This window comes from Zophobas morio, unplaced genomic scaffold, assembly GCF_036711695.1.
Source record: "Zophobas morio isolate AGI-343-1 ecotype UQ-CSIRO unplaced genomic scaffold, CSIRO_AGI_Zmor_V1 ptg000014l, whole genome shotgun sequence".
In the NCBI taxonomy this organism is placed as follows: Eukaryota; Metazoa; Arthropoda; class Insecta; order Coleoptera; family Tenebrionidae; genus Zophobas; species Zophobas morio.
Genome location: NW_026972119.1, coordinates 26,107,293 through 26,132,459, shown reverse-complemented (window position 1 = coordinate 26,132,459; position 25,167 = coordinate 26,107,293). Strand labels below are relative to the sequence as shown.

Here is a 25,167-nt window from a genome sequence, read left to right as displayed (position 1 = left end):
TTGCTTCAAGGAAAACGGCTTTGTGGTGTAAAAGTAATAACATTTTTTGTCTTTGAATCCTATTAGTTAACTCGAGTAACTTCTGCACAACTCCACCAATCAACGAAGACATAATTAACACTATCTGCAAATCTCACGTTCATACGTCACACCCTTCGCTCATTATCTTTGCCTTCTTCGTAAGAACAGAAATGCACTAAAACGAAGGCATTTATTGACGCTCTTGCAGCGACAAAACTATACATATTTATAGTGTAATCATTATGGAAATTATCTCTTTTAACATACCGTGAAACCATTTCATAATTTTGTGGCATTTTATTGTGTAGTTCTCTGCCATTAAAGTTTCACAAAACACAAAATGAAAGAGTAGATGAGGTGGTAGATACTGTTATTGCACTAATCTAACAGGGGACAGCTCGTCGCCAACCTCGAGCAATTTTTATCTCCAGTAGCTGCACTCTCCGTCTAGTTTCATTAAATTTTAACGAAACACACCACAAAGTTGACCGTTCCTTTTGAAAGTGGAATTAGGATATCCTTGGACTGAGCGACCAGTGCAGCGATAAAGAAGTGATTGTTTATGACAGCGAGTTTACAGATCTTGTTGTGATGTGACGGGTATTTGGAAATTGTAATGAGAAAAATTTTTACCACAAATGAACTCATTTTTCAGTGGAGTCTGACCATCACATTAATTGCGGTCTGTTTGCTGTAGAAGAGAGTGGACTGTGATTTCATAGGTTTTTTTTCAAATAGTAATAATAATAATCTTCATTGAGGGAAAACTCCGTGCGCACAGCAATAAATAAAAGAAAATAAAAGTACAGGTGGAAAAACCTGAGCTAAATTTTTATGCTTATTCGTTTCTGTGGTAGACAGACGGACTAAAACCTAGATAACGTCATTCACAAACTGAATTAACTTCAGAGACCTACAAAGTGGCTCTGCAGCACGTCACATGTAACATATAACTAAACTTTCAAAACTTTAGACCAATTTCTTAATATTTAAAACCTAAACGTGCTCGCTGCGCTCGCATTCTAAACGTCCTTTTTTTAATTGCATTTTGAATGGTCTTTTTACTTCCTGAGCGTAAGCAAAATTAATGAATGCGTGAATTTATTTTATTGATTTAATCAAGAACTGCAACACCTAATGTATTTGCGCATCCTTCCTAAAAGATTGATGACGTCATCTTAAATGTGCAAAATATGATAATTCTATTCTTATAATTTATCATTGCATTCATATTCTTTAGATTTGCTTAGACAGGGTGACTCAAAAAAATTAATGAATCAATCAGTTTATTTTATTGAATAAATCAAAAATTGTAAAAATGAATACTTTGAAATCGTGCAGATGTTTTAGAATTGTTGTAAGCATGTAATAGAATTAAATGAGCTGAGATTCAGATGAGGTTAGATCGGATTAAGATTAAGTCAGATATAGTCCTGCTTGTTCAGTCAAGTCAGATTTGATCACGTCAAATTCGGTCATATGTCAACTTCTCGAGGAACGGGTACAACTTTTGTTTTATTTTTGAAGTAGTTTGAAAGAATCTTGGGGATCCTTGAGTTTTTGTTTTTCAAGTAGTTTGAAAGAATCTCTGGTACCTCTTTTGTTTTCTGTTTGAACTACTACAAAAGAATCTCGAGGATCCATAGTTTTGCTTTTGAAGTAATTTTGAAGAATCTCAGGGACCTTTGGGTTTTTGTTTTTGAAGCACTTTGAAAGAATCTTACGGACCTTTTGTGTTTTGTTTTTGAAGTGGTTTGAAAGCACCTTGAGGATTCGTGTCTTGTTTTTGAAGTAATTTGAAAAATATCTCGGGATTTCCTTTCTTGTTCTTGGATTAATTGGAAAGAAACTCTGGAACGTGTTCTGTCTGGTTTTTGAAATAGTTTGAAAAATTCTCGAGGATCCATTGTTTTATTTTTTAAGTAATTTGAAAAATATCTTGGGAATTTCTTTCTTGCTGTTGAATTAATTGCAAAGAAACTCTGGAACGTCTTCTGTCTGGTTTTTGAAGTCGTTTGAAAGAATCTCAGGAATTACTTGTGTCTGATTTTTGAAGTGGTTTGAAAGAATCTCGAGGATCTATTTTCGAAGTAATTTGACAAATATTTCAGGGATTTCTTTCTTATGTTTTAATTAATTGGAAAGAAACTCTTGAGCATCTTCTGTCTGGTTTTTGAAGTAGTTTGAAAAATTTCGGGTACTCCTTGTTTGGTAACTGAAGTAATTTGGAAGAATCTCGGGGATCCTTGAGTTTTTGTTTTTAAAGTAGCTTGAAATAATCTTGTTGAACCCTTGCGTTTTGTTTTTCAAGCGGTTTGAACGAATCTCGAGAATCCATTGCCTTTTTTGAAGTAATTGAAAAAATGTCTCGGGAATTCCTTTCTTGTTTTTGAAGTAATTGGAAAGAAACTCTGGAACGTCTTCGGTCTGGTTTTTAAAGTGGTTTGAAAGAATCTCGGGTACCCCTTCTGTTTTATATTTGAAGTAGTACGAAAGAATTTTGGTGATCCCTTTCTTGTTTTTGAAGTAATTTTAAAGAATCTCGCCGATCCTAGTTTGTACCTAGGAATCCGTATTTTTGTAAAAAAAATTAGAAATGTATAACAACATTTTTGATAGCTTAGCTCTTACAACTTTTTAAAGTTATTATCTTAAAATTTTGTCAAATAAATGTTATTTAAATGTTAAAAACAATAAAGTCCTGAACTTGCAGTTTAGAATCCGTGCTGAATTTTCATCCTAGACATCGAGATTTTCGAAAAATTAACACTGAAAGATCGAAAATTTGAAAAACTAAATGTCGAAAATCGGGAAATTGAAAAATCGAATAAATGAAAAATTTTAAAATCTAATAGTTCAACAGTTCTTTCGTAGAATTTTTCAACAACTTTTTCAGAAATGAAATTTTTCACTGCCAATTTCGACCATTTTGAATCACTTTCGATATTGAACTAAATATATTTTCTCGTATATTCCGGCCTCAAACAGTTTTTCCAGAATCGCCCAATGAAATACCAAAATTTTTAGAAATGTGAAAAATTTCGAATTTCACAACGAATATTTCCAAAATAGTGCCCAGCACGTCGGAATCTATATCTCTGAATTTTTTGAAAATTTTTAAGCAACTTTTTCAAAAATAAAATTTTTCACCATGTATTTTCTTTATTTGCCAAAATCAGTCTTATCTTAATAAGTACTAGCCCCGCCCACCCACCCTCTATTTTCTTAGCGGCTATGTCATTTATGCCAAAATCAGTCTTATCTTATCAAATACTTAATTAAAATTCGATTTCCCAATTTTTCAAATTTTCAGTTTGTCGGATTTTTTATTTCTCGACATTTCAAGTTTAGATTTCTCAGTTTTTCGATATTTCAGTTTTGGGATTTTTCAATTTTTTAATTTTTCAGTTCCCCGATTCTTTAAATTTTCCATTTCCCGATTTTTTCATTTTCGGATTTCTCAATTTCCGAAGTTTCATTTTTCGTCGATTTCTCGACTTTTCAATGTGTCCCGTTTTCTCAGTTTTTCAATTCTTCATTTTTTCCAGTTTTTAAATTTTCGATTTTTCGACTTCAATTTTCGACTTTTAGATTTCTCGTTTTTTCAATTTCTCGATATTTCAATTTTAGGATTTCCCCATTTAAATAATTTGAAAGAATCTCTGGGACCCCGCTCGAGGACTCCATATGTCTTGGCTTTTGAAGTAATTTGGATGAATCTCGAGGGCCGAAATTTGATTTCATTTATAAGTAGGTATATAAAATTTGGATTCGGGCACCACAGCTACTGGTACTTCTGGAAAATTCCCGATTTCCAGCAACTCCCATCCGCTATGCCAGTGATGTCTTGTCTTTCAAGTAATTTTAAAGAATCTTGGGAATTTTTGAATTTTGTTTTTGAAGTAGTTTGAAAGAATCTCGGGGACCCCTTGTGTCTCGTTTTTGAAGTAGTTTGAAAGAATCTCGGGGCCTTGGGTTTTCTTTTAAGTGGTTTGGAAGAATCTTAGGGACTTCTAGTGGGTCTTCTTTTTGAAGTAATTTGAAAGAATCTCGGGATCCCTTGGGTTTTGTTTTTGAAGTAGTTTGAAAGTATTTCAAGCATCTTTTCCTTATTTTTTTAAATAATTTGAAAGAATCTCTGGGACCCGCTCGAGGACTCCATGTCTTGCTTTTGAAGTAATTTGGAAGAATCTCGGGAGCCAAAACTTGATTTCATTTAAAAGTATATAAAATTTGGGTTCGGGCAAGGGCGCTTTGGTGTACCATAGCTACTGGTACCTCTGGAAAATTCCCGATTTCCAGAAACTTCCATCCGCTGTGTCCGTGATGTCCCGTCTTTCAATTAATTTGAAAGAATCTTTGGAATTTTTTGGTTTTGTTTTCGAAGTGGTTTGAAGTTAGCTTGATGATCCATTGTCTTGTTTTTGAAGTAATTTGAAAAATATCTCGGATTTCCTTACTTGTTTTTGAATGAATTGGAAAGAAACTCTGGAACATCTTCCGTCTGGTTTTTGAAGTATTACTTTGAAAGAATCTTGAGTGCCCCTTTTGTTTTATATTTGAAGTAGTACGAAAGAATCTCAGGGACCTCTTGTGTCTGGTTTTTGCAGTAGTTTAAAAGAATCTCGAGGATCCATTGTCTTGCTTTCAAGTAATTTGAAAAATAAATCAAGAATTCCTTTGTTATTTTTGAATTAATTGGATTGTCTTGTGTCCGGTTTTTGAAGTAGTTTGAATAAATCTGCGGTACCACTTTTGTTTTGTATTTGAAGTAGTACGAAAGAATCTCGAGGGCGACTTGTGAATGATTTCTGAAGTAATTTAGAAGAATTTTGGAAACCATTTATGTATTGTTTTTAAAGTAGTTTGAAAGAATTTCGGTGATCCCTTTCGTGTTTTTGAAGTAATTTGAAAGAATGTCAGGGACTCTTTATGTCTGGTTTTTGAAGTAGTTTGAAAGAATCTCCGAGTACCCGTATTACTTTCGAAGTAATTTGAAAAATAAATTGAGAATTCCTTTCTTATTTTTTAATTAATCAGAAAAAAACTCTGGACTATCTGGTGTCCGGTTTTTGAAGTAGTTTGAATAAATCTGGGGTACCAATTTTGTTATGTATTTGAAATAGTACGAAAGAATCTCGGGGACCACTTGTGTCTGGTTTCTGAAGTGGATTGAAAGAATCTCGAGGATCCGTTGTCTTGTTTTTGAAGTAATTTGAAAAATATCTCGGGATTTCATTTCTTATTTTTGAATTAATTGGAAAGAAACTCTGAAACGTCTTCTATCTGCTTTTTGAAGTAGTTTGTAAGAATCTCGAGTACCCCTTTTGTTTTGTATTTGAAGTAGTACGAAAGAATCTCAGGAACCTCTTGTGTCTAGTTCTTGCAGTAGTTTAAAAGAATCTCGAGGGTCCATTGTCTTGCTTTCGAAGTAATTTCAAAAATAAATCAAGAATTCCTTTGTTATTTTTTAATTATTTGGAAAACAACTCTGGATTGTCTTGTGTCCGGTTTTTAAAGTAGTTTGAATAAACCTGGGGTACCACTTTTGTGTTGTATTTGAAGTAATACGAAAAAATCTAGAGGACCACTTGTGAATGATTTTTGAAGTAATTTGTAAGAATTTTGGAAACCATTTGTGTATCGTTTTTGAAGTAATTTGAAAGAATGTCACGGACCTTTTATGTCTGGTTTTTGAAGTAGTTTGAAAGAATCTCCGAGAACCCTTATATTACTTTCGAAGCAATTTGAAAAATAAATTGAGAATTCCTTTCTTATTTTTGAATTAATCAGAAAAAAACTCTGGACTATCTGGTGTCCAGTTTTTGAAGTAGATAGATAGATAGATAGATAAATACATAAGGTTATTGCACAACAGTACAAACGGTTAGTTAACAGTGTATACCTACTGATAATTAACTTAACTAACCTAAGAAAAACAAATAAAATCATACATTAAACTTAAGGATACAATACAAAAGGAACACAAATTTAAAATTTATTAAAAGAAATGCCTAAGTCAGTACCTCGTAAAATATCAAACATTTGCCGCTTTTTATTAACTTGACTGGACATATCAAGAAATTGTAAAAAAGTAGTTTGAATAAATCTGGGGTATCAATTTTGTTATGTATTTGAAGTAGTACGAAAGAATTTCGGGGTCTGGTTTTTGAAGTGGTTTAAAAGAATCTCGAAGATCCGTGAATTCCTTTCTTGTTTTTGAAGTAATTTGGAAGAAACTCTGGAACCTCTTCTGTGCGGTTTTTGAAATAGTTTGAAAGAATCTCGGGCACCCCTTTTGTTTTGTATTTGAAGTAGTACGAAAAAATTTCGGTGATCCCTTTCTTGTTCTTGAAATAATTTGAAAGAATGCCGGGGATACCTTATGGCAGATTTTTGAAGTAACTTTAAAACAATCTTGTGGATCATTTGTCTTGTAATTGAAGTCATTTTAAAAAATCTCGGGAACCTTTGGGTTTTTGTTTTTGAAGTGGTTTGAAAGAATCTCGAGAATCCATTGGCTTGTTTTTGAAGCAATTTGAAAAATAGTTTGGAATTTCCTTTCTTGTTTTTCAATTAATTGGAAAGACACCAGTGGAACGTCTTCTGTATGGTTTTTGAAGTAGTTTGAAAGAATTTCAAGTATACCTTTTGTTTTGTATTTGAACTAGTAGGAAAGAATCTCGAGGACCACTTGTGTCTGGTTTTTGAAGTGGTTTGAAAGAATCTCGACAATCAATTGTCTTATTTTTGAAGTAATTTGAAAAATATCTCGGAAATTACTGTCTTGTTTTTAAAGTAATTTGAGAAATATCTCGGAAGTTTCCTTCTTGTTTTTGAATTAATTGGAAATAAACTCTGGAACGTCTTCTGGCTGGTTTTTGAAGTACCTACTTTGAAAAAATTTCGAAGATCCAGATCTTGCTTTCGAGGTAATTTGACAAATAGATCGAGAATATTTTTGAATTAATTGGAAAAAACTCTGGACTATTTTTTGTCCGGTTTTTGAAGTAACTTGAATAAATATGGGGTACCAATTTTGTTATATATTTAAAGTAGTACGAAAGAATCTCGGGAACCATTTCTGTCTGGTTTTTGAAGTGATTTGAAAGAATCTTGAGGATCCATTGTCTTGTTTTTTCAGCAATTTGAAAAATATCTCAGAAATTCCTTTCTTGTTTTTGAAGTAATTTGAAAGAAACCCTGGAACCTCTTCTATGCGGTTTTTAAAATAGTTTGAAAGAATCTCGGGGACCCCCTTTTGTTTTCTTTTTGAAGTAGAATTTTGGGGACCATTTATCCATTGTTTTTGAAGTAGTTTGAAAAAATTTCGGTGAACCCTTTCTTGTTTTTGAAGTAATTTGAAAGAATGTCAGGGACCTTTCATGTCTCTTTTCTTAAAAGGTTCGTCATTTGCCAAAATCGATCTTATTTTATCAGGTAGCAACCCCGCCCACCCACCCTCTCTTTTCTTAGAAGGTATTTCATTTGACAAAATCAGTGTTACCTTAGCAGGTACTAGCCCTCTAAGAAAATAAAGGGAAGGTGAGCGGTTCTAGTGCTTAGCAAGATAAGGGTGATATTGCCAAATCGCATACCCTCTAAAAAAATAAAGGGCGGGCGGGTGGGGATAGTACTTGACAAAATAAGACTGATTTTGGCAAATGACCTACTGTCTAAGAAAAGAGAGGGTGGGTGGGCGGGGCTAGTATTTGCTAAGATAAAACTGATATTCCCAAATCGCATACCCTTGAAGAAAATAAAGGGTGGGTGGGCGGGGCCAATACTTGCCAAGATGAGACTGATTTTGCCAAATGAAATACCTTCTAAGAAAAGCGAGGGTGGGTGGGCGGGGTTACTACCTGATAAAATAAGATCGATTTTGGCAAATGACCTACTGTCTAAGAAAAGAGAGGGTGGGTGGGCGGGGCTAGTACTTGCTAAGATAAAACTGATATTCCCAAATCGCATACCCTTGAAGAAAATAAGGGGTGGGTGGGCGGGGCCAAGACTTGCCAAGATGAGACTGATTTTGCCAAATGAAATACCTTCTAAGAAAAGAGAGGGTGGGTGGGCGGGGTTACTACCTGATAAAATAAGATCGATTTTGGCAAATGACCTACTGTCTAAGAAAAGAGAGGGTGGGTGGGCGGGGCTAGTACTTGCTAAGATAAAACTGATATTCCCAAATCGCATACCCTTGAAGAAAATAAGGGGTGGGTGGGCGGGGCCAATACTTGCCAAGATGAGACTGATTTTGCCAAATGAAATACCTTCTAAGAAAAGAGAGGGTGGGTGGGTGGGGTTACTACCTGATAAAATAAGATCGATTTTGGCAAATGATAGATCTCTCGTTTGTTTATTATTTTATAGGTATTTTTTTTATATAATCCATTGATTAATTTCTGATAAAAAATTATCATCAGATCACCACTCTGATGTGAGAACGCTTTCCAGCTGAATGCGATTATCTTCGTTGATTTCCGGTGAGACATGGTCATTGACCACGATGCTCATTATGGGGTTATATTTGATTCTGTCTGCTGTCACTCAAAATAAATCTTTACGTATAAGATTCTGGCTAGGTCAATATTTATAACTGACTTGAGTTGTCTTGTTGTCATGGTATAATACCCAGACGAGCCGCCACTGGTTCATACTCATACCATTGCTAATTTATAACTAAACACCAATGTTTATTATTATAATTTTTTTTAGTAGATCTAGACAACTTTATTTTTTGTGTTTTAAAATAATTTCCAAGAAAACCAAAACATCGTACGAACCCTTCTTGCGACAAGGAATGTGCTCCTGATAAATTATCTTTATCCTCAAACCTGACACCTGTGTCTGTTACATCATCTGTACGAAGCGTTTTATTTATGTAGTTCCTTACGACTTCCGAGCCAGTATTTTTATTCACTTTTTTAACATAAAACCACCCTCTTTTGACATAACTGGAACGGAAAGTACTGTTTCCAACATCCCCTGATGTTCCAATTATTCCCGCTCCTCTTTTTTCGTTTTCTACGCGCGTAGTTCAACCCGCCCATTCTCCGCAGCACAAGGTTATTGTGGTCGCTTTTCCACCATTTGTTTATTTTCTTAAAACATCTTTCTGGTCTATTTCTTCGTACGCCACTGGTTACCGGATAACAACAACGCACGTTTTGCATTTCACTATCAACGACAACCAGAAAACAGTACAACGACCACATAAAAACCGTCGTACGACGAACTACCGATTACCCAAAGTACTTTCCTCTTCGAGCCTTTGACCCCAAATGAATAAATTTGCGGCGTGTGGTAATATCGATTACGGTTAAAGTTTATATTCGTCTTGTCTGCAAGCGGCGATAAAACGCCACCATATTTATGCACGATTTCGTTTCTGGAGCCATTAGGCTCTACCTTAATGGAGGTGTGAACAGTTTGAGCAAGGCTAAGTCTCTTTGTTTCTGTGCACAACGGAGGAAACGAACCAAGATAACTAATTTTGCTCTTGCGCTACTTTTATTGTTATTGCAATAACCATTATTTACGAGCACGAAATTTATCACATGGATTATTCATCCCAAAATTTACGAACCTGCATGTTGCTAACACTAATGGTTAGTCGCACTTAATTAAATTTCTCTTCGCGAAATTTATTAGATTGGTGGGGGCGTAATGGGGATTCTTTTCAGACGAGACAAAATTTTATTCAGCTGAGAACGAAGGTGAAAATTTTCGTGGTCAGGAGGTTGTAGCTACTTTTTACTTCCCGAGCGTAAGCAAAGGAAGTATTGTAATCGAGTCCGTCGGCCGACTCTCTACTTTTACGTTTTCTTGATCTTTCATGACCCCTAGAAGACGAAGAAATAGGTCTCCCATTTCCGTCTGTCTGTCCGTCTGTCCGTCCGTCTGTCCGTCCGTCTGTCCGTCTGTCCGTCTGTTGTCCCGGATTTTTATTAGACAGATAATCTCCGAAAGTACTCGACCGATTGTTGTGAAATTTTGTACTTATATTAAGAATATCATGTAGATGGTAAAACGCTAACCAAAATTTGTCTAATCATCCCCACCACTAATGCGATGACGTCACTTCAAAATTGTACATAGTAAATGGGTTTTCAATTGTATAAAATAACATAGTCCTACACATGTAGTTTACAACTCTGAATCGACTTTTCACCCGAAACGTCCAGATTTTTGGAAAAAAAATCAAAATTATAAAACAACATTTTGAAATTTAATTTTTAATCTGCTAACCAGAATGCTTTGAAATGTTGCAGACGTTTTAAGGCTATAAAGAGCATCATAAATTTTTAGTCAAAAAATATTTGCTTATCCCCTCCAAAAACTTGATGACGTCAGCTCAAAAGTTTGTGGAATAAATCATATCTAAAATGTACAAAATATGATGAGTCTGTACTTGTGATCTATCACTCCATTCATATTTTTTGGATTTGCATATACAGGGTGACTCAAAAAAATTAATGAATGCGTAAATATATTTTATTGATTTAATCAGGAACTACAAAACCGAATGCTCTGAAATCTTGCAGATGTTTTAAGGTCGTAAAGAGCATAATAAATGTTTAGTCAAAATATATTTGCTTATCTCCTCCAAAAACTTGATGACGTCAGCTCGAAAGTTTGCCGAATAAATCATATCTAAAATGTACAAAATATGATGAGCCTGTACTTGTCATTTATCGCTCCATTCATATTTTTTGGATTTGCCTATACAGGGTGACTCAAAAAAATTAATGAATGCGTAAATTTATTTTATTGATTTAATCAGGAACTACAAAACCGAATGCTTTGAAATCTTGCAGATGTTTTAAGGTTATAAAGAGCATAATAAATTTTTTGTCAAAATATATTTGGTTATCTTCTAAAAAAACTGATGACGTCAGCTCAAAAGTTTGCCGAATAAATCGTATCTAAAATGTACAAAATATGATGAGTCTGTACTTGTGATTTATCATTCCATTCATATTTTTGAATTTGCATATGCAGGGTGACTCAAAAAAATTAATGAAGGCGTGAATTTATTTTATCGATTTAATCAGGAATTACAAAACCGAATGCTTTGAAGTCTTGGGAATATTTTAAAGTTATTATAAGCATGGTAAACTTTTGTTCAAAATGTATTTGTTCGTCCCTCCTAAAAAAATTGATGACGTCACCCTTAAATTTTGCTGAATAAATCCTATCTAAAATGCAAAAAATATGATGAGTTTGTACTTGTGATTTATCATTCCATTCATATTTTTTAGATGTTCTTAAGAGGTGGTTCAAAAAAATTAATGAAGTCAATTTATTTTATTGATTAAATTAAAGGCAACACTTATTATTAGTATTACACCCCAACCAACCCAATTTGGTAGACACAAAATTTGTTAAAGGAAAAACTCGGTTGAAACATAAGGGTAGCACGCTTATTTACATCGACTTTAACATTACAGACCTGCATTTGTTTTATGCGCTCACTTGGTTCCGCGAATGTGAAATAGACATGTTTATAATCAACCAATTGTGAATTTCACCGTCAAGAATTAAAATAAAACCCAATGTTTTATATAATAAGCGGAAGTCGAAGCAATAAAACCGATGGTCGTTTTGTTTACAGTTTCTCTGTTTGACTCTCACGTATGCTGTTACGCCTGTCATTTTAAATTAAGAATGTTTATACATACACGATTTTCAGTTGCCTCTGATACGTATACGTGAGTAAATTGTTTCATTATTTTATTGATTATTACAAATCAATATTCAAAACGACCCAATTCATTTTCCCGAAAATTTGAGAATATAATAATTTTATTCTTAGTATTACACTACATCTATCCCAACTGATATACGTGTCCTTGAAAAAATGTTGATGACGTCATCGCAATTTTTTTTTTAAATTCCCACTACAAAAATGTAATAAGAAAAAAAACACAATAGGCATGCAGTCGTCAAGTTTCCGACAGCGAGGGAAGTACTGTCTAAACTCTTTAGACCAATTTTTAACGCTCTGATGCTGCTGACTGTGGTAACAACCGTTGCTGCAACCTTTTTTACCAAGATCTACCCGTGTGAAACGACTTCTCGAGCAGAACATTTAATTAAGTGGCTCAAAAATACCGACAGCTGTGTTAAGAGCAATACTTTAATTAAAAGAGCAGAAAAGTTTGCTTACGGTGACCGCCCTAACTCGAAACAAATATTTCAGCTCTTGGACGTTCCCTCTTGTGTAACAACAAATTCAATGTCGCTTTTTAACAAAAACAGTAAAAATAATAACCCGGTTACAGTGTGTCGTTTCGTAACTGATGGCAGTGATTGTTAGCTGGTTGCAGCCGCTCTAATTAGGTGGACTCGAAGAGATAGCGGATTGGCGTTGTTACACAGGAAAAGTCGTGATTTGGCTAGAGCAACTGATCCGAAATAATTGACATTTCCACTATCTGTGTGTTATTATCCAAAGTCAAGGTAAATGTGGGCCCCTCCAGCGGCGTGACAGAGGGGGCAGAATTCTAATTTGCACGGTACTGGACTGGTGATTGTCGCTAGGTGTAGTGTATTGTCGGGGAATCTATAACCTCACTGTGATGTGATGTGATATCGAGTTCTGCTAAATCAGCTGCGATTCCAAGTAGGTGAGTAGTTGTGTGACAAGGTAGAGGCCTTCGACGTCATTCTCATTTTTCCGAGTAGGCGATTTAGTTTGTTTTGATCGTAGATTGAAAATAATAACTTCATGGAATGAGGCACTAGTTTCAATTATATTTCCTTATTTCCCCTTTTTACATACATAAAAAATAAAACGTCCCTGGAAAGTTTACGTACGTCAATGGTGTGGAAAAAGTAAACATAAACATTTACAAATAATGTTGTAAATTCGAAACTGTTGTTATGTAATTTTTGGATGATGGCGTATTTTTATTTAAATTAACTTGAGGAACGTCAATAACCCAAAAATAACCCAATTGTGTTAAAATTTCAACACCAGGTCATTTACTTACTCAGATCGTGGTAAATGACACGAGAAGAGTTTCACAGATCCCAATAGTAGTTGCTTTTGAACGTTTATAGTCCCGACGTAATTGTGTGCATAAAACTTCTTTGTTCTTTACACATAGCTAAGTATGAGCAAATAAAAATATTTCTATGCTTTAAGCTCTGTTTAAATTAGGAGAGTTTTGAAATTAGGTGTCCTTCTAACTCTTAGTCCGTGTTTTTTCTCCAAGATGGTGCTTTACCGCTAACTTTCTTAGTAAAAAAGAAGAATCTTAATTTAGACAGACATTACTATGGCGTGGACAAGCAAAGTTAGGCAAACGGGGTTTGGAACCGCTCCAAAAATATGCACAATTACATGGTAAATCCTTAATCATAATTTATTCGTTTATTCCCTCCTAAAAAACTGATGACGTCATCTCAACATTTTACCGACTAAATGCTCTCTGAATCAATGCACTTACAGATTTTACAATTACTTATTATACAACTTTGCAATTTTTCGATTTGAGTTTCTCGAGTTTGGAGTTTTCATTTTTTCTTTCAATTTTTCGTTTCGGTTTTTTTATTTTTTTTATTTCTTCGATTATTCGATTGTTCAAGGTTTGTTCACTTTTTCGATTCCTTAATTTTCCAAGTTCTTCAAACTTTCGATTTGATATTTTTCGTTTTTTTTTTTTCAATGTTCCGATTTATAATTTGTTGTTTTTTCATTTTGTTTTTTTCAATTTTCCAAGCTTTTATTTTTAATTTTTTGTAATTTTTCGTTTTGCAATTTTTCGTTTTGGTTTTTTTATTTCATTATTTTAACAATTTTTCGATTTTTCAATGTTACGATTTTATAATTTTCTACTTTTTCAATTTAATTTTTTTTGATTTGCCGATTTATCAATTTTCACTTCTTTTCATGTTTCAATTTCTGGATGTTCCAGTTTTTCGACATTTCAATTTTGGGATTTTTCAATTTCTTGATCCCTCGTCTTTTTGATTTTTCAAGTTTTTTTAAATTTTGGATTTTCTGAGATTTCAATGTTTCGAGTTTTCAATTGTTCAATTTCCCATTTTTTTTTTTATTTTTCGAGGTTCTGATTTCTCTATATGTTTCGACTGTTCAGTTATTCGTTTCGGTTTTTTATTTTCTGTATTTCAACCATTTTTCGATTTTTCAATTTCATTTTTTTCGATTTAGCGATTTATTAATTTTCAATTCTTTTCGTGTTTCAATTTGTCGATGTTCCAGTTTTTCAATTCTTCAATTTCTCGATTGATCTATTTTTCGATATCTGTTTTTTCGATTTTTCCTTTTTCCAGTTTTCGACGTTTCAATTTTTCATTTTTTTCGACATTACAGTTTTGGGATTTTTCTATTTCTTGATTCCTCGTTTTTTTGGTTTTTCAAGTTTTCTATTTTTTAAATTTTGGATTTTCTGAGATTTCAATGTTTCGAGTTTTCAATTGTTCAATTTCCCATTTTTTTTATTTTTCGACGTTCTGATTTCGCTGTATTGAATGTTTCGACTTTTCGATTTCTTGGTTTTCCGACTTTTCGGATTTTCGATTTTTCGTTTTTCAATTTTCGATGTTTCGATTTTTTAATTATTCGAATCTTCAATTTTTCGATTCTTCAATTTTTCACTTCTTCAAATTTTGGATTTGCAGTTTTTCGTTTCGGTTTTTTATTTTCTGTATTTTAACCATTTTTCGATTTTTCAATGTTAGGTTTTTAAAATTTTTTGTTCTTTCAATTTCATTTTTTTTCGATTTAGCAATCTATTAATTTTCAATTCTTTTCGTGTTTCAATTTCTCGATGTTCCAGTTTTTCACTTCTTCAATTTCTCGATTGATCTATTTTTTGACATCTGGTTTTTCGATTTTTTTGCAATTTGTCGATTTTACGATTTTTTGATGTTTCGATTTCCCGATTTTAATTCTTCGATTTTTCAATTTTCCGTTTTTTTCATTTTTCAGTTTTTCGATTTTTTAATTTTTTGATTTTCTGATTTTTCAATTTGTCGTTTTGTATTTTTTAGTTTTTCAATTTTTAAAATTTTAGATTTTTTCATTTTTTAATTTTTTGTTTTCGATTTTTCAATAGATAAATCTCCATTTATCGAGATTTCGATGTTTACATTTTTCAGTTCTTCAATTTACTGATTTTTCGATGAATTCGATTTCTTGGCTTTTCGACTTTTCAATTTTGGGATTTTCCAATTATTCGATTTTTTGATTTTTCAGATCAATTTTTCCATTGTACAATTTTTCGATTTCTCATTTTTTGATTGTTTACTTTTTCGAGTTTTTAAATTTTAGATTTTATGATTTTTCCATTCCTCGTTTTTTTGATTTTTCAATTTTTCTATATTTCAATTTTTTAGCTGCTCAATTTCCCGATTTTTCGATTTTTCGACTTTTAGATTTTTCGATGTTTCGATTTTTTAAAATAGAGATTTCCCAATTTTTCCACATTTCGCTTTTTTCAATTTTTCGATTCTTCAATGTTACATTTTCCGATTTTTCAATTTTTCGATTTTACGATTGTTAGATATTTAGATTTCCCGATTTTAACTGAATTCATTAATTGAATTTTGATTTTTCAATTTTCCGTATCTTTCATTTTTCAGTTTTTCGATTTTTTAATTTTTTGATTTTCTGATTTTTCAATTTGTCGTTTTTTATTTTTTAGTTTTTCAATTTATTAAATTTTAGATTTTTTTACTTTTTAATTTTTTGTTTTCGATTTTTCAATAGATAAATCTCCATTTATCGAGATTTCGATGTTTCCAATTTTCAGTTCTTCAATTTACTGATTTTTCGGATCATCAGTTTTTCCATTGTACAATTTTTCAATTTCAGGATTTCTCATTTTTTGATTTTTCAGATTTTCGAGTTTTTAAATTTTAGATTTTATGATTTTTCCATTGCTCGTTTTTTTGATTTTTCAATTTTTCTATATTTCAATTTTTGAGCTGCTCAATTTCCCGATTTTTCGACTTTTAGATTTTTCGTTTTTCCAGTTTCTGTTTCGATTTTTTAAAATTTAGATTTTCCAATTTTCCCACATTTCGCTTTTTTCAATTTTTCGATTCTTCCATTTTACATTTTTCGATTTTTCAATTTTTCGATTTTACCATTTTTGATGTTTCCATTTTTCCAATGTAATTTATTAATGCAAGTCTTCGATTTTTCGATTTCCGGTTTTTTTTTGATTTTCTAAATTTTAGATGTTCTCATTCTTCAGTTTTTTGGTTTTTCAATTTTACGATATCTTGATTTATCGAGATTTAGATCTTTCGATTTTTCAATTATTCAATTTTTTGATGTTTGGATTTCTAGATTGTAATTTAATTTATTAAATCGATTCTTCAATTTTACATTTTTCGATTATTTAGTTTTTCGATTTTTTAATTTTTTGATTCTCTGATTGTTCAACTTCTCTTTTTTTATTTTTCACTGCTTCCATTTTTTTTAAATTTTAGATTTTCGCATTTTTCAGTTTTTTGACTTTTCAATTTTTTCATATCTTGATTTATCGAAATTTCCATTTTCCGATTTTTCAAATTTCCATTTTCCGTTTTTTCAAATGTTCAATTTTATATTAGATTTCCCAATTTTTCCATATTTCATCTTTGGGATTTTCCAATTATGTACTCGATTTTTCAGTTTTCCCAATCTTCAAATTTTCGATTGTTCAATTTTTCAATTCCTCGATTTCTCGTTTTCTTATTTTTTATTTTTTCGAGTGTTTAAATTTTACGATTTTTCAATTTCTCGTTTTTTTGATTTTGTTTTAAATTTTTTTTCTGAGTATGTTTAAATTGTTGATTTCTGATTTTCAATTTTTTCGATTTTTCATTTTTCCAGTTTTTCGATGTTTCGATTTTTCAAATTTTAGATTTCCCAATTTTTCCACATTTCGTTGTTTCAATTTTTCGATTCTTCAATTTTACATTTTTCGATTTTTCAGTTTTTCGATTATTTTATTTTTTGATTCTCTGATTGTTCAACTTCTCTTTTTTTATTTTTCACTGCTTCCATTTTTTTTAAATTTTAGATTTTCGCATTTTTCAGTTTTTTGACTTTTCAATTTTTTGATATCTTGATGTATCGAAATTTCCATTTTCCGATTTTTCAAATGTTCAATTTTATATTAGATTTCCCAATTTTTCGATATTTCAGCTTTGGGATTTTCCAATTATGTAACTACTTGATTTTTCAGTTTTCCCAATCTTCAATTTCTCGATTGTTCAATTTTTCAATTCCTCGATTTCTCGTTTTCTTATTTTTTATTTTTTCGAGTGTTTAAATTTTACGATTTTTCAATTTCTCGTTTTTCTGATTTTCTGTTTTCAATTTTTTTTCTGAGTTTGTTTAAATTGTTGATTTTTGATTTTTCAATTTTTTCGATTTTTCGTTTTTCCAGTTTTTCGATGTTTCAATTTTTCAAATTTTAGATTTCCCAATTTTTCCACATTTCCTTGTTTCAATTTTTCGATTCTTCAATTTTACATTTTTCGAGTTTTCAATTCTTCGATTTTTTAATTTTTTGATTCTCTGATTGTTCAACTTCTCTTTTTTTATTTTTCAGTTTCCATTTTTTTAATTTTTAGATTTTCCCATTTTTCAGTTTTTTGACTTTTAAATTTTTCGATATCTTGATTTGTCGAAATTTCCATGTTTCGGTTTTTCAAATGTTCAATTTTATATTAGATTTCCCAATTTTTCGATATTTCAGCTTTGGGATTTTCCAATTATGTACCTATTTGATTTTTCAGTTTTCCCAATCTTCAAATTTTCGATTGTTCAATTTTTCAATTCCTCGATTTCTCGTTCTTTTATTTTTATTTTTTCGAGTGTTTAAATTTTACGATTTTTCAATTTCTCGTTTTTTTGATTTTCTGTTTTCAATTTTTTTTCTGAGTTTGTTTAAATTGTTGATTTTTGATTTTTCAATTTTGTCGATTTTTCGTTTTTCCAGTTTTTCGATGTTTCGATTTTTCAAATTTTAGATTTCCCAATTTTTCCACATTTCATTTTTTCAATTTTTCGATTCTCTAATTTTACATATTTTGATTTTTCAATTTTTCGATTTTACCATTTTTTGGTGTTTCCATTTTTCAAATGTAATTTATTAATTCAAGTCTTCGATTTTTCGATTTCCGGTTTTTTTTTTGTTTTTCTAAATTTTAGATGTTTCAATTTTACGATATCTTGGTTTATAGAGATTTAGATCTTTCGATTTTCGATTATTCAATTTTTTGATGTTCCGATTTCTAGATTGTAATTTAATTTATTAAATCGATTCTTCAATTTTACATTTTTCGATTTTTCAGTTTTTCGATTTTTTAATTTTTTGATTCTCTAATTGTTCAACTTCTCTTTTTTTATTTTTCACTGTTTCCATTTTTTTAAATTTTAGATTTTCCCATTTTTCAGTTTTTTGACTTTTAAATTTTTCGATATCTTGATGTATCGAAATTTCCATTTTTCGATTTTTCAAATGTTCAATTTTATATTAGATTTCCCAATTTTTCGATATTTCAGCTTTGGGATTTTCCAACTATATAACTACTTGATTTTTCAGTTTCCCCAATCTTCAAATTGTCGGTTGTTCAATTTTTCAATTCCTCGATTTCTCGTTTTCTTATGTTTTATTTTTTCGAGTGTTTAAATTTTACGATTTTTCAATTTCTCGTTTTTTTGATTTGTTGTTTTCAATTTTTTTTCTGAGTTTGTTTAAATTGTTAATTTTTCATTTTTCAATTTTTTCGTTTTTCCAGTTTTTCGATGTTTCGATTTTTCAAATTTTAGATTTCCCAATTTTTCCACATTTCATTTTTTCAATTTTTCGATTCTTCAATTTTACATATTTTGATTTTTCAATTTTTCGATGTTACCATTTTTTGGTGTTTCAATTTTCCCGATTTGAATGTAATTTATTAATTCAAGTCTTCGATTTTTCGATTTCCGGTTTTTTTGATTTTCTAAATTTTAGATGTTCTCATTTTTCAGTTTTTTGGTTTTTCAATTTTCCGATATCTTGGCTTATCGAGATTTAGATCTTTCGATTTTTCAATTATTCAATTTCCCGATTTTTTTATTTTTCGATGTTTTGATTTATCATTTTTACGATTACTCTATTTTTCAATGTTTCGACTTCTCGACTTGTTTTTTTCTTGGTTTTTTGACTTTTCGGATTTTTGATTTTTCGTTTTTCCAAGTTTTCGTTATTTCAGTTTTGGAATTTTTCAGTGTTTTGATTCTTCAGTTTTTCGAGTTTTCATTATTTCGATTTTTTAAATCAATATAGATTTTCGATTATTTTTTATTTGTCAATTTTTCGATTTCTCGATTTCTCAATTGAAAAATTCACAAAAAAATGTAGTCGGAGAACACTAAAAATTTATTGTAGTCCCACTCATAGTTTATTATTTATTTATTAGTACTTTCAAGGATGACGTGATTTTACAATTTTAAGTGTTTTTTTGCGAATTTTTTTCTATTTTTTGTATCAGTAGAAATAAACATGTTGATAATTAGTTATCCAAAAAAAAAGTCAAAAAAAGCTTTTCAAATAACAAAAATTATTCAATAGTTTCGGGACTTTATACTAACCCTGTATAATAAATATCTAATATTGCACCCTAGTTTTAAAACACTCTGTATTCTATTGAACAACCAAACTCCACATACGCTGCTCTTGTTCCTTCACTGCATTCTGCATACGAAACAGAATTTGCGCCATTACAAGTCATAGTCAGCATAAAATTTATTTAGTCTATACATTTTATAAACTCTTTTGGAATGCGAAGTGTTTACATTTCAAAATTTCCGGCTGACGTATTTACCCAATAAAAATAAAATTATTTGGCTCTATTGGAAAACATAATATCCAAATCAGGATTATCCAAGCAACGTCATTTTTTGCTATTTTGAAAAAAAAGCCATTATGAACAAGGACGTGACTTGTCGACGTGACTTAACCGTCCGTGACTAAAGTCGAAGAAAGAATAGATGTAGTAACATTCTATTCATAGAAGAATCGCGTCTATTTTTAATATTCATTTGATCTTTAGGACGTTGTTCTTTTTTTTGAAAGATTCACCAATACCGCAGTTTGCTTCTAGCATTAGATTAACCTTCGCGGTCGTCACTGTCAAATGGTTGCAGGATATAGTAGATTCTAGTTTTTGTTATTTTAATTTAAACTTTTACGAAACTTTCGTCTAATTACTCAGTAACTATTGACTCTTTCGGTAAACGTCGGACAAATTGATGTCAAGGCAGATACCCATCATTACAATAACAATCACCACTTTAGTAGTATTTGTTTGTGCCCATTGTCGTGTTATCACAAAACCGAGTTTGTTTCTTCATTTACTTTAATCTCGTCGGAATTTCCTTGGCAGATTCTTTACGATTATTATGCAGCTCTTAGGAAGAAGTATTACTTAAAAGCAGCGGCGCACCATAAAACGAAACACTCTAGGATAAAGAATTATTATTGTAGAGGATTTTCCCGTAAATAGGTGAAAATTTAAATGCAAACTCATTTTCATAAACAACCGCGCTCCACTTTCAAAGATAAGACAAAACGAGCAAAGTGGCACACCTTATTTTAATGCTGCGCTTATTTTCCGCCTTAAAAATTCATCCCGGAAAATCCCACCTCATATTAATTACCGAATTAAACGCTACAGCTTGTGATAACTATTTACACAGCATTGAAGTTATGCAAATGCGGTGTTTATGTCGATCGATCGGTGATATTGACCTTCTCGAAATACAACCTTCCGTCAAAATCCTAACAACTATTGCGGCATAAAAATAACCCTCGCTATAAAGCGCAAGCAACCCTTCAGCTGCGCGCAGTCCTGCTCCAGGATTTCCTCCAGAGCCGTCCTCGGATAAGGATAATTTTATGTTTTTGCGGGTCAAATGTCATGATAAACACGAAATTGAATCCCGAAACAAACGACTTTGTATTCACAGAGACCGCATTTAACAATAAATTCATGTTAATAAGTTTCTCTCGAATGGTCCTCTAAAATTATACGACACCGTATAAAAGGGATGAAGGAAGAGCTTTGATTTCGTAACGGAGTTGTTGGAGGGTGCGTTATTATATAAGAACGAGGGCGGCCTTGTTATCTGTTTCGACTATTAGAGTGGCTCGGGAGCTAAATTGTGACCACATCAAACCGGGATTTGCGTCTTGGGTATTTTAATTTAAGGAGTAGTACTGCCCTGGAATGTCATAAAGGAGAAAATTTTGTCGAAGGTTATTTTGACAGAATTCAAACTAGACTTGAATTTTTCAATTCTTTAATCTTTCTTTTTTTTTGTTTCTTCCATTTTCCAACAAATTTTCAGTTTCTAGATTTTTCAATTTTTCATTTCTTGAATTTTTGATTTGTAATTTTTCTAGTTTCCATTTGAAATATGTAATAATACCTACTTAATTATAATTTGATTTTTTTCCGATTTTGAGTTTTTCAATTTTTTTTATTTTAAAAATTAAAGGAATCGGAAAATCGGATAATTCAAAAATCCAAAAATTGCAAAATTGAAAATTTAAAAATTGGAAAATCGAGGAATTGAAAAATCAAAAATTGAAAAACTAAAGAATCAAAAAACAAGAGCATTTTAAAAATGAAATAAAGGAAAAATTATAAAATCAACGCACATATTGAAAAACTAAAGAAAGTGTCAAAATGGAAAATTGAAAAATTTGGAAGGCGATTTGATCAAATGAATGGAAAAATGAAAAATCCAAAAACTGAAAAACTAAAGAGTCAAAAAACAAGAAATCGATAAATCGGAAAGTCTGTGTTTTAAATATCGAATAGCCGAAAAATTTTTAAAAACGAAAAACCGAAATGCCGTGAAATCGAAAAATGTAAAATTTAAAAATTCGAAAAGTGTGAAGATTGAATAAAAAAATTGAGAAATTCCAAAACTGAAAATCGAAAGCTCGAAAAGTCGAGAAATCGAAATAGCCCAAATCAAGGAATTAAAAACAGAAAAATTTGAAAATTTAAAGTTTAAAAAATCAAATAAATTGAAAAATTGAAACATCGGAAATTTGGACGATCGAAATACTAAAACTTTAAAATCCAAAAATTGAGAAATCTAAAAATCTACACCCTAGAAGTCGAAACACCAAAAAATCAAAATATTGAAAAATAAAAAAATTGAAAAATCTATAATATAAAAAATCGAAGTATTGAAAACTCGGGAAGTTGAAAAATTGAAGTATGGAAACACTGAAAAATTCCAAAACTGAAACAACGAAAGATTGATAAATCGAAAAAAATTTGAAGGATCGAAAACCTAAGAAATCGAGAAATTCTAAAAATGGAAAAGTGGAAAAGTTTTAACAATCGAAAAACCCTAATGTCGAGAACTCGAAAAATCGAAAAATTTAAACATTAAAAAATAAAATCGGGGAACTGAAACATCAAAAATTGAAAAACTAGAAACTCAAAAAATAAGAATTTGATAAATCGGAAAGGCGAAAAATTTTAAAAAACGAAAAACCAAAATGCCAAGAAATCAAAAAATCGAAAAATTGAAAAATCTAAAACCTAGAAGTCGAAACATCGAGATATCGAAACATCATAAAATCGAAAAATTTTAAAATAAAAAACTCGAAAAACTTATAATTTAGAAAATCGAAAAATTCAGGAATTGAAACATTGAAAAATTCCAAAACTGAAATAATGAAAAATTGATAGATTGAAGATAAATTGAAAACTAGAAAAACTAAGAAATCGGATAATTCTAAAATTTGAAAAGATGAAAAATTTTAAATCGGGGGACTGAAACATCAAAAAACCTGAACATAACATCAAAAATTGAAAAACTAGAAACTTATAAAATAAGAATCGGAAAGTCTGGAATTCGAGAAATCTAAAAAGTGAATCGAAAAATTGGGAAATCGAACAACTGAAAATCGAAACCTCCAGAAATCGGAAAATTGAAAAAACGAAAACCCGAAAAATCGAGAAATAGAGAAATCGAAACAGAAAAATTGAAACATCCAGAAATCGAAAGATGAAAAGATCCAGAAATCGAAAGATGAAAAGATCCAGAAATCCATAAATCCAAAAGTCGAAAAATCGGGGAATCGAAACAGCCCAAATCCAGAAATTAAATGCAGAAAAATTTTAAACTTTAAAATTTTTAAAAATCAAATAAACTGAAATACTGAAACATCGATAATTTGAACAATCAAAGTATGTACTGAAAAATCGAAAAATTGAAAAGCCGAAAAATCAAAAAATAAAAAAATCAAAATAATCTATAAATTAAAAAATCGAAACATTGAAAACCGGAGAAATTGAAAAACTGAAATAACGAAAAATTGATAAATCAAGAAAAATTGAAGAATCGAAAAACTAAGAAGTCGAAGAATTCTAAAAATCGAATTTTCGATTCGAATTTTTCAGTTCTTCAATTTTTCTTTTTTTTGTTTCTTCAATTTTTCGAGTTTTGAATTTTTCAATTTTTCATTTCTTCAATTTTGTTTTGTAATTTTTCTAGTTTCCATTTTAAATATGTAATAATGCTTAATTAAAATTTAAAAAAATTTTCAGTCTTAATTTTTCGTTTCTTCAGTTCTTGGATTATTTGCAGGTTTTTGATTTTCCACTATTTCGATCTAGCAGTTTCTCGTTTTTTTAGTTTTTCTATTTTTCAATTTTTTTATTTTAAAAATTAAAGGAATCGAAAAATCGGATAATTCAAAAATCCAAAAATTGCAAAATTGAAAATTTAAAAATTGGAAAATCGAGGAATTGAAAAATCAAATACTGAGCATTTTAAAAATGAAATAAAGGAAAAATTATAAAATCAACACAAATATTGAAAAACTAAAGAAACTGTCAAAATGGAAAATTGAAAAATTTGGAAGGCGATTTGATCAAATGAATGGAAAAATGAAAAATCCAAAAACTGAAAAACTAAAGAATCAAAAAACAAGAAATCGATAAATCGGAAAGTCTGTGTTTTAAATATCGAATAGCCGAAAAATTTTTAAAAACGAAAAACCGAAATGCCGTGAAATCGAAAAATGTAAAATTTAAAAATTCGAAAAGTGTGAAGATTGAATAAAAAAATTGAGAAATTCCAAAACTGAAAATCGAAAGCTCGAAAAGTCGAGAACTCGAAAAATCCAGAAATCGAAATAGCCCAGATCAAGGAATTAAAAACTGAAAAATTTGAAAATTGAAAGTTTAAAAAAATCAAATAAATTGAAAAATTGAAACATCGGAAATTTGGACGATCGAAATACTAAAACTTTAAAATCCAAAAATTGAGAAATCTAAAAATCTACACCCTAGAAGTCGAAACACCAAAAAATCAAAATATTGAAAAATAAAAAAATTGAAAAATCTATAATATAAAAAATCGAAATATTGAAAACTCGGGAAGTTGAAAAATTGAAGTATGGAAACACTGAAAAATTCCAAAACTGAAACAACGAAAGATTGATAAATCGAAAAAAATTTGAAGAATCGAAAACCTAAGAAATCGAGAAATTCTAAAAATGGAAAAGTGGAAAAGTTTTAACAATCGAAAAACCCTAATGTCGAGAACTCGAAAAATCGAAAAATTTAAACCTTAAAAAATAAAATCGGGGAACTGAAACATCAAAAATTGAAAAACTAGAAACTCAAAAAATAAGAATTTGGTAAATCGGAAAGGCGAAAAATTTTAAAAAACGAAAAACCAAGATGCCAAGAAATGAAAAAATCGAAAAATTCGAGAAATCTAAAAAGTGAATCGAAAAATTGGGAAATCGAACAACTGAAAATCGAAACCTCGAGAAATCGGAAAATTGAAAAAACGAAAACCCGAAAAATTGAAACATCCAGAAATCGAAAGATGAAAAGATCCAAAAATCCATAAATCCAAAAGTCGAAAAATCGGGGAATCGAAATAGCCCAAATCCAGAAATTAAATGCAGAAAAATTTAAAACTTTAAAATTTTTCAAAATCAAATAAACTGAAAAATAAGTCTGTGTTTGAAACATCGAATAGCCGAAAAATTTTTAAAAACGAAAAACCGAAATGCCGTGAGATCGAAAAATGTAAAACTTAAAAATTCGAAAAGTCTGAAAATTGAATAAAAAAATTGGGAAATTTCAAAG

At 30.6% G+C, this 25,167-nt stretch overlaps 2 protein-coding genes across 3 annotated transcripts in view; one reads left to right on the top strand and one right to left on the bottom strand.

Moving 5' to 3' along the window:
- Positions 1-25,167, bottom strand: part of LOC135128710 (uncharacterized) — a 263,420-nt gene that overhangs the window by 71,410 nt on the left and 166,843 nt on the right. The window lies entirely within an intron of this gene.
- LOC135128708 (uncharacterized) overlaps positions 12,545-25,167 on the top strand; it is a 97,902-nt gene continuing 85,279 nt past the window's right edge. Inside the window, exon 1 of one of the 2 annotated variants that reach the window (XM_064055739.1) lies at positions 12,545-12,653. The gene's annotated coding sequence lies outside the window, so the exon portion shown is untranslated. The remainder of the gene's footprint in view (positions 12,654-25,167) is intronic. The other variant, XM_064055741.1, reaches the window with a different exon arrangement.